Source organism: Stegastes partitus, unplaced genomic scaffold (assembly GCF_000690725.1).
Source record: "Stegastes partitus isolate 25-593 unplaced genomic scaffold, Stegastes_partitus-1.0.2 Scaffold1049, whole genome shotgun sequence".
In the NCBI taxonomy this organism is placed as follows: Eukaryota; Metazoa; Chordata; class Actinopteri; family Pomacentridae; genus Stegastes; species Stegastes partitus.
Window position 1 is genome coordinate 86,835 of NW_007578780.1, and position 10,050 is coordinate 96,884.

Here is a 10,050-nt window from a genome sequence, read left to right on the forward strand (position 1 = left end):
TTTTTTATCGTGTGTACCTTAACTTCTGGTGTCAACTGTAGTTTCTCTCCTTATTAAAAGAGAAGTTTGAACCAGAAACCCCTCTGAGTGTCCACAAGCCGATATCAGGACATTTAAACGAATCCGTTTTTTTTATTCACAGCGGTTTGTTGCAGGTCATTATGGGAGCCGTTAAAGCTGACGGTTCAGTGATTTTTGAGACGGAAGAAGAATACCGTGTGCTTTGGCTGTCAGTCAGCCTGTTTTAATCCAAACTCTGCTATTCAGCGTCTGCAGCCGCAACATCAACAAACCCAGAAACTTCCTCTTCAGCTCTTCATGCACAGATTTACAGCCCTGCACATCCACAGTGGGATCCCATAAGGACACGAGTGACCCTGAAAAGATCTGACGTCACGCTGTGGGAGAGGTTTTCTTCTTTTTTAGCATGTTTCTGTTTCCCCCGATGCATTTGTCTGACAAACTGTTCATCGCAAACAACCCCCGACAGACAATCATCTCCTGAAACCCCCTTTTGTTCCGTGTGTGCCAGCTTTTTATCATTCTCCTCCAAGGTCTAGTTTTTTTTTTAGACTCCCACTCCCTGCCTTCCTTCCCGTACCCCTTTTTGTCTCTTAACTCCTCTAATCCCTTCACAAGCCTCGACACTTGTTCCCGTCTCCTAATTTCTTTCCGTGCGTCTCTCTCCCACCTCACCCCGTATCACTCTCCTCTCCATCAGCCTTCACTGTTGTTATACTTCCCCCTCTTGTCCAGGCCATTTCCCTGGAGTACAGTCAGTGTAGTGTGGAGAGGTTGGGGCTGTGAGCAAAACACTCTTTCCTCTCCACTTCACACGGGGCTTAGGGATGAGACAAACACAACTACAGACGGATGAGGCTCCTCTGAGAGCTTCACCATGTGTACGTCTGAGTGGAACAGATGATTTCGCAGTGGCCATAAGAGGAACCTGCTAAAAGCAGCGGTACTACTTTGTAAAGCATCGCTGAGCAAAATGTTGCTCGTTCACTCCTGGTCGGCTTTAAAGACGCGCATTTGTTTTTCAAAGTGTGCACCTTCATGTGCAATATGTCTCTGTTTACATTTTTTATTTATTTTTTTAATGTGTTGCAGAAACATAAGCTGCACGAATTAGCGCTTGGATCGTCTCCCTCCTTTTTCTTTTTCTTTTTTTTTTTCCCCCCACGTCTCGAGCAGCTTTTTTGTTGCTCAAGTAGGACACAGAAAATGTAGGAAGATATAAATAAATTAGGAAGATGAGAAGGAAAAGAAGAAGAAGAAGAGAGAGAGGGCAGCGTGAGAGACAGCCGAGACATAACCAATGAGAGGCTGCGTTTGATCTGCGATTCCTCCACAATCTCCTTATTCGCAGCCACAAAGAACAGAGACAAAGTCACGGATGCTGAAACACAAATCACCTCGGATGCATTATTATGAGGATGATCCAGGCTGTGAAGAAGAAAAAAAAAAACAAAAAACAACTTTGCAGGGTGAAGTAGCAGCACATGCAGAGAGTGCAGAAGGGGGTAGTTGGGGGAAGAGAGTGTTTCTAACTACCTCTCTCAGGTTTGATCTATAATTCATATTTTATCATCATGTACTCCTCGAGATCTTTCTCAACTTTCTTCTTCTTTTATGCCTGCCTCACTTTTTTTTTTTTTTTAATCTCGTGTCCTTTTTGACCTTCTCTGCGTGTTTATATCTGTTTGTCAGCGCGCGACGTTTAGACCGCCGTCATCTGTCGCTGCGCATGCATGACATCATATCCATTTCCTACATGCCTCACAGGAAGGAGCGGCGGAGCGTGACGGAGGAGGCCCGGAGGTCCGGGGCTAAATGGAGCAGAGCACCTAAAGCCCTCCAAGTGACCACTACATCACCACTAGTGACATAGTTTTCTTTTTCTGCCCTCCCCCCATGAGACCGGGAGGAAGGCCAAGGGGGGGACGTGTGCCTCTAAGATAATGGGGCGAGATTGTAGCTGAAGAAACCAGGTACCACACAGAGGTTGGGTTAAAGCCAGATGGATGCACGCCGAAGCTCGAGCGTATCGACCATGTGGCTCGAAGAAGAAGATTGGCTTTTCGCTAGAAGCTAGGAGAGGATCTGGGGAATAGCGGCAGAGAGAAGCAGGACATGTGACTTGGACGTGGGCCGAGGGGAAAACAGAAACCAGATGAAGTGAACTACAAAAGGGAGAAACTCAGTGATTGAGGTCAGTGAAATGTCAGAGATTGCAGCATGGGAAATAACGCCACGGAGTGCAGAAAATGTGGCAGAAAATGATTTTAAAAAAAAGCTCCCGACAGTACCTTTGCATATCTTAGCGGATTATAGCGAGTTAAGGTCTTCCCGAAAGGTTCTTGCTGACTCTCAAGAACTGCACCTTCTTAAATGTCAGCGAAGCAAGATTTAAACTTGTCTGTTACAGATTCAAGTGCTCAGGTTCAAATTCACAAAAATTACGGTCAGAAAAATTACTTAAAGACGCCTGCAACAGGTACCGAAGGTCTGCGAGTTCGACCCTGAAGCGTATTGTCGGCGAGGATCTCGAAGGATAATCATCCTCCGCTGCCCCGGCGTTCCCCTGGTAACAGAATCAGCTTCTCTTTAAAGGCCCCCTATTGACTCCAACGGATGATGGGCTCCGTCTGCTTCACATCTAAAGTGTTCTGACACGAGAGCTCAGAAAATAGTCGGGCGATCAAAACAAAAGATGGATCCGCAACGGGAGAAAAAAAAGAAACCGCAAACAGAGCCGATGCTAATTTCAGCTTATCGAGCTTCGTTACTAGTTTATATCAGTCGCTTGAGTGTGGCTACAGTTTGGGAAAGTCGCTGCGTGTCTTTGATCAGTTTTTGGATAAGCGAATTAAACGACCGCGGAAAGCTCAAGAGATGTGACGGCGACAAATGAAAGTGACTGTGCAGCGCAGTGGAAGAAACAAAGCTCCAATCAGACAGGATTTTCCCACTCGTTGAGGGTTAGATAATTTTTAATGTTGCATGCACTGAGCAGTAATTTTAATCCCGTACAAGTGCACAGTGTGTGTGATTTCCTCCCTGCTTAGTATTAATTACAGTTCTGTTTATGTAAGGTTGTTGGTTGTGCTGTGTTTTAAGGAAAAAGTGTGTTTTGTTGCCATTTTGTCTCAGCATGAAAACAAAGTTCCTCTCGTCCCACCCAAACAGATGAGACGTCACTAGAAAGGCCAAGAAGTCCTCTGCTGAGCACATCAGGACTTAGCAGGGTCACTCAAACGAGTTAAAAAAGATATAGAAAAAAAAAACTTGTGAATTTGGTCTCGGGAGGTTTTTGCATTGAAAAAACAGGTTTGTAGTTTGGAAAAGTGTAAACTGTCATTGTAAGAGACAGGTTGTGGTGTGTGTTTGGTTTGTGTTTGATTGTCAGCTCATTGTTTTGCTGTTCATATATAATTGAGAACTGAGATGAAGAATGTAATGGGTTAAAAAGGGCACAACTGTAACAGATTGTTTAAAAAAATAGGTCGCTTTAAGGTCCAGTTTAGTTAAGAAGTTGGGTACGCTGTGTCGGAGTTTTATTTTGACAGGTCAGGTCACATGACTAACTTTTAGTAAGGTTAAGAGAGCAGCATTGTGGGTCACAATCGGCATGGGCAGGCAACACAGACACTTAATAGAAGTTATTCTGCATGTGGTTTAAGAGGCGCAAACGGTAATTATCTTTGGTTTATATTTCATGTATAATGTGGTATGATTTAGAGACTGAAAGATCCACAAATGTCTGTTTTTTAATTTGTTTATTGTGTCTAGTTTTCACGGTGTTACGCGGTGTTTGCCGAAGAGAAGAATTAAGAATAAACCTCAGTTGACCTCGTTGGCCTTTTTTGTTAGACCTGTGCAGCTACAGTCATCATCAGTGAGGTCCCTGGAGAAAAAAAAACTAAACACAAAAACTTAATTTTTCTATCTGCAGTGTGTGAAAACAAGACGAACAGAAGCTCTGATCAGAAAACATCTGATGGTTCGTCAGTCAATCAATAAGTGGCTTTGATTGAGACGGACAAAGCAGCAATTAAAGCATTTGTTCACATCTTGGAGATGTTTGGTACAGTTCAGAAGAAAGCGCGTCCACATCGATCGTGTGATGTGCCGCCGGCCGTCTTCTGTGTGATATTGTACCTCAGCTTTATTTCACACAATCCAGGCATCAAATACTTAAAGGTTAGAGAGTCCATTGATTTTCCTCGGGCTCGAATATCCTGGAGGTTTTATTTATTTGCAGGAACTTAATAGACTCGTGTTTGCCAGCGTGACCCCTGGAACGTACCGCGAGGAACGCCACTCTGCATACACAAACGTAGGCCGCCGTGGGTTTAATTCGAACGCTTTCTGACACGTGAAGTTGAACCGCGCTCTCGCTCAAAGCAACAATGCATTTGCCGCTATCAACGCTTCCATTATCCTCCTCGGGTCTACCCCGGTGTTGCCGCAGCAACGATCGATGATGCCGGAGGTGCCGAAGCGCGACCACTTGTTGATCTCGGACGGAGCCGGTGACGGAGCCGGCGTGGTGCAGCAGAGGAGGAAGGGGCCGACGATTCAGGTCCCGGCGGGGTGGGTGGAGGGGGGCAGACAGGAATATATAAAAGGCTTTTAGAAGGATGAAGGGAGCCACAGAACGAATGCACGCAGAGCAGAAAGGAGACGGATGCATGCAAAGAGTGAATGGGAAATGGATAATAGGCAGAGGAGATGGGACGAGATTCAGAGGAGGAATAAAAAATGAAGGTGCGAGCAGTGATTCAGCAGCAACACACACACACACACACACACACACACACAAAGCAGCTTCACAACTATTTTCAAGTCTTTATGAAAGCGATTCTTACAATTTTGAGATGGACTCAGCCGTCGTTTCTCCAACACAGACTCAGGAGGAAGCTGCGCTGCCTCGCATAATGTGTTGAGGAGGGTTGGATATTACACTCCGGTTAGTTTTTCCTTCCCTGTGATAAACTGGTGATCCGTGGAGGTTGTATTTCTGTTCTCAGTGTGTGCCTGGGATAGACTTCAGTTCACCACAACCAAGGACAGGAGTTTTAGTTTTGAAAATGCATGAATTAGGTTTGCTTTGAATTAATCTGTCAAGAGGTTAAAAAAAAAGAAAGCAAAGAAAAAAGGCCATAGAGAGCGTCATTAACTCAAAACTCCTCCAGCAAGTTTGAAGGGCATATTATATTTTTGTTTAAAAAAAAAATCACCAAAATGACACAGAAACTGTAAATACAGAAATGTTCAACTTTTTTTAAAAAAGATCATTGAGCTCATCACCAGTTTTCATATTTCCTACCAAAAACGCAGTGTCATTTCGCCAACGTTCAGCGTTTAGAGTTTGATCTGTGGCGAGTATTTCAGATCTAAACTCATCTGTAGGGCCACAAAAACGGGTGTGCAAAGGGGTCCACATGCTGCCAACATGTGTGCAAAGCTGCTTCCATGTAGTCTTCATAACAAACACACAAAACCTGAGATGGATCTGCAAAATCGGCACATTTCATAAAAACCCCTTTATTCTACAATTCTCACTTTATAAAAAAAAAGACACCAATAAACTATATGCTCTGACCAGATTCAGTAAAAAAATAAAAAATGAAATCATCATTGTTGGCTCAGCTTTGACCAACAGTGACAAAAACCAGGAACTTTATTGGCTGAACTGCAGGCTGTGTTTTCAGAGCACGGACAGGAGAACAAGTAAGGTCACAAATTAAAAACTGAAGGAGTAAAATATCTGTAGTAAGACCTCTGGACACTTATGATAAAGTTTTCCATCATTTGTAAATTAAATAAATGAAGAAAAAAAAATCCCAACTTGCTGTTTTCATTTTTGTGATGCATGGAATTATGACTTCATCAAACAGACATTTCTGAGTCGTCCCTCCTTCCAGTCATGGTTTACGCAGAGGTGAAGGACTTTATATTGTATCTGCCCACAGGAAGGAGAAACGTGAAATGATCATTACGCCCAGAAAACGCTCGGAGTTCAAATCACTGTTTATGTGTGGAAAAAGTAATGGCAGCTCACCTGGAGGGAAATAAATGCCAGCGTGCTTTAAAAAGAGACTACAAATCCAGTTTGTGCTTTCAAACAAGAAAAAAAATGAAGTTTTCACACATTCAGAAACCTTTTCTCATGCACCACTCTGCAGATGTGAATCACTGACTTATTTAGCTCTGTGTCGCACTAACTTTGCCATAGTTAGACTTTTGGAAAATTGGATGTTGGATGACTACCTTCACCGCGCCGTGGCATGAATCCATGTTATATTAAAAGGCAGAATGTGCTAATGTCTCTCCTTCTCATCCTACAAACCTTCTCCCCGACGTCTCTCTCCGATCAGTCATGCATACTTCAGAGAGCTGCACAGTTATTGCAGTGGTTACGTAGTTATATCTGGTGGAAGAAAAAAAAAGGCTTGAGTCTGAAATAATCTGTGCTACGACAAGGATTCTGCTGGGAACACTAATCTTCCAGAATAATAAGCACATTAACCGTATGCAGAATTCAGAGATAGCTGCAGAGAGATATCTGAACCTTCACACAGCAAAGGAGGGAGGAGGAGGTCGGATCGGTGCGAAGGTGCTGCAGCAGCAGATAGGAGACGTGCGAATGAAGGAAACCAGAAGTCTGGATGGAAATCGCGCCACTTAAAACAGCTTCACGACATTCAGCTCTGCTTAATTACCGCTGTACGCGTGCCGTCACGTTTTATCGCTTCTGCTTGTATATCGCTGCGTTTGTGTGCATGCATGTGTCCGTTTGTGCAAATACGGTTCCGTCATTAAAAGCGGAAACACAAAATAGCGAGAGGCCCGACCGGCTTCCTGCGGTTAAAACACAGAAAGACAGACATGCAAAACAAAACAACTGGGTTTTGGTTGAGTTTAATGATGTCAGAATCCCTCTCCACAGCATTCATGTTTAAAATGTGACTTTTTAAATCCTGTTTTTAAATTAAATCAACAAAGTTACCAGTGAGCCAAGTTCGACAGAATAACTCGACTTGACTCTGCCCTTTCCACGTAATTACACAATTAGTCCGCCGCCGTGCTGCTTTCGGGAGCAGTGACAGTCTGGTGCGACGCTACGAAGCCCCTCCAGTCAAACAGTCGTCGTATTTCTTAGCTGTTATTTTTACATTATTTATTTTTCAATATCGCAGCGGCTGAGTTTCAGCAAAGTGAAGCTGCTCTACTGTAAGTCTCTGAATGGGACGCAGCTACTACGAGACCCAGAGCTTGCTTGAGGCGTTAAACATTGAATTTGTTGCATTGCAGGAAGCAGCACTTTGCCCATTTTTTTTTTCTCCTCTATTCATTGTTTCCCTGACAGCCTCAGCAGCCGTATAAAGTTTTTTGAGTTTAAAGATGAAAGAAAAAATATATTTCCCCTCCTTTTTTTTTTTACTTCTTCAGAGGAGCCGACTTCCTGGCTGAGAGCTCGATGAGTAGATCGATACCTCTCTCATGTCTTTACAGTAAATATGAAGGTGCAGGGTAGCTTAGCTTAGCACAAAGACTGTAACCAGAGGGAGTTAGACAACAAAGCAAAATCCACCACCTTGCATCTAAACTCATCACATCTTGTTGCTTTAAATCGTACAAAAGGCGACATGATAAAGGGAAACGTACGTCCCACTTTTCTCCAACATCAGCACCGATTTAACTGCGACATCAGCCAAAATGTATCGCTCCAGGCCAAGCAAACATTTTTTAAACTTATATTACTGTTTTGATTTACCAACCACTACTCTGCTGAGGAGCATTGCCACATTATTCCCGCTGTATATTGATTCATTTTATTAGCAATGAGTCAGCAGTGAATCCAGGCAATGAGTCATGGTTAATAATAATGGAGATGGCAATGAGTGTCTGGGGCCTCGGATGGATGGCTTCTCTTACGGCGGCCCGCGGGACGGCCTCCGATACCGACGGCAACAGATTACAGCACGGGTCGAGTGAAATCCAACACTGTTTCAGACGGCTGGGTGACACGAGCTGACACATGTGACTTATGTACACGTTGTTGCTACGACGCTGCTGCTGACGGTGTGACAAGATGATGAGCCCAAGACATGTTTTTCTTATTTTTTTTTTGAGTCAGAACCGCACGTAGTGTTCACACATTACCACAAAAGCCACAGTGCTGCTTGCGAAACCCTTTTAAACCTGGATGTATGAAAGCCACATCTTCACAATGCATGTTTGTGGAAGTAAGCAAAGGACAGACTGAATGGATTCACACTCACAGAGATCGTGTACAAATGCAGGAAATTCAAGAGCCTAGGAGCAAGGCATGTAGCAGTTTGCCAGGTCACACCGGAAACTATAACCTTGACACGACTGAAGGCCTCTCTCACACTGACTAGCGTGAATATTCATGATTTTACCACCAGGGTTGAAAGGAGAAGGTCGAAGCTCTCCAAAAAAAAAAAAGAGCTGAAGAAAAAAATATGGATGAGACCAAAACATTTGGGTTCAAACGGGATGCTTGAGAAAAAGACTGTGAAACACGGCAGTGGCAGCATCATGTCTGGGGCCTTGTTGCGCTGCAGCATCTGGGCCAGGACGGCTTTTCATCATTGATGAGGGAGGACATCTGTCCGCCAACTGAATGTCAAGAGAAAGTGGGTCATGCAGCGAGACAAGCCTGAGCACACGAGACGCTCCAACAAAGAGCGGTGAAAGAATAATGCTTTCCAATGGCCAAGTCAAAGTCCTGACCTTAATCTAAGACCTGAAGGGACCCACCAGAGTTGAAGTTCTGCTCAAGAGTGGATTAAAATTCCTCCAAGCTGATGAGCAGGACGGATCAACAGTTACAGAGGTCACCAGAGACGTTTACTGCTTCCAGATATGCAACAGTGAATCCTCAATAAATAAATGACAATATGTCTGTTTAACTGCTTTTATAACTAACTGATGTTGTTTTACACCATGTTCATGCAGAAATAGAGACATTTCATATACTTTTAACAGCATTTACATCCCCTTTGTTTCATGCTGATCGCGTTCCTGCAAGTATGCATTGAGTTAATACGTGACAAGGAGGCGGTGGTAAATGTATGTAAATGGATTATTCTCATAAACGCCCTCATGCAAATGTACAGCTCTGTGTCAGGGAGCAGGTGCGCTTTCCTCACAGCTAAATGTTATTTGCTCCAAGTATATCAAACTGGCAGTAATGCGACGACGCAAGCAGCGTGTGTGTGTGTGTGTGTGTGTGCTCCTGCAGCGCACTAAGACGGTGCACGAGAACATCTGCACCACACGTTAACGGGATAGGTGCCCGTCTATGCATGCGTGTATTTGGAGCGTTCTCACATGATTCCACATTACGATTGTTTTGTTTGGGGGTGGAGGGGTGGGGTGATGATGCTAACAAACCTTCTGCACTGCTAAACTAGGCCACTGCCTGGCTGCAGGGGGAAAAAAAAAAAAAAGATGGAGAGACAGAGAAAGGGGGGGAGAAGTGGAGTGAGTGAGAAAAAAGAGGTAATGAAGAAATTACGTAACGCTGTAAAATACCACCGAGGTGCAGCTCGCATGTCGGCGCGCCCTACAGACAGAGGAGGTGACACATAGATAGATAGATAGATAGATAGATAGATAGATAGATAGATAGATAGATAGATAGATAGATAGATAGATAGATAGATAGATATCACTGTCCCATTTGAACTGAACTCTTAAATCCAGTACGACACAAATCCAGAGAAATGAGAATGCAGCTTGTTCATGTCACCCCTCTAGCAGGTCCTGACATGCGGTTCCATTGGAAACATATCCAAGTTTGAATTCATGATATTTGTTTTCAGTGTTCGTAAAATTATTTGAAGCGCTACGAGTTGGAAAACCATCAACATGCAACAATGTTTTATAACTCTTCTAGCCGGCACCGCTTTCTTAATGACCTCAAACAGAGGTCATTAATGCAAAATATGTCATGTCAATAACGTTTTTCCCATAAAGTAGGCCTCTGACTGGAACCATCCATCCATCCAT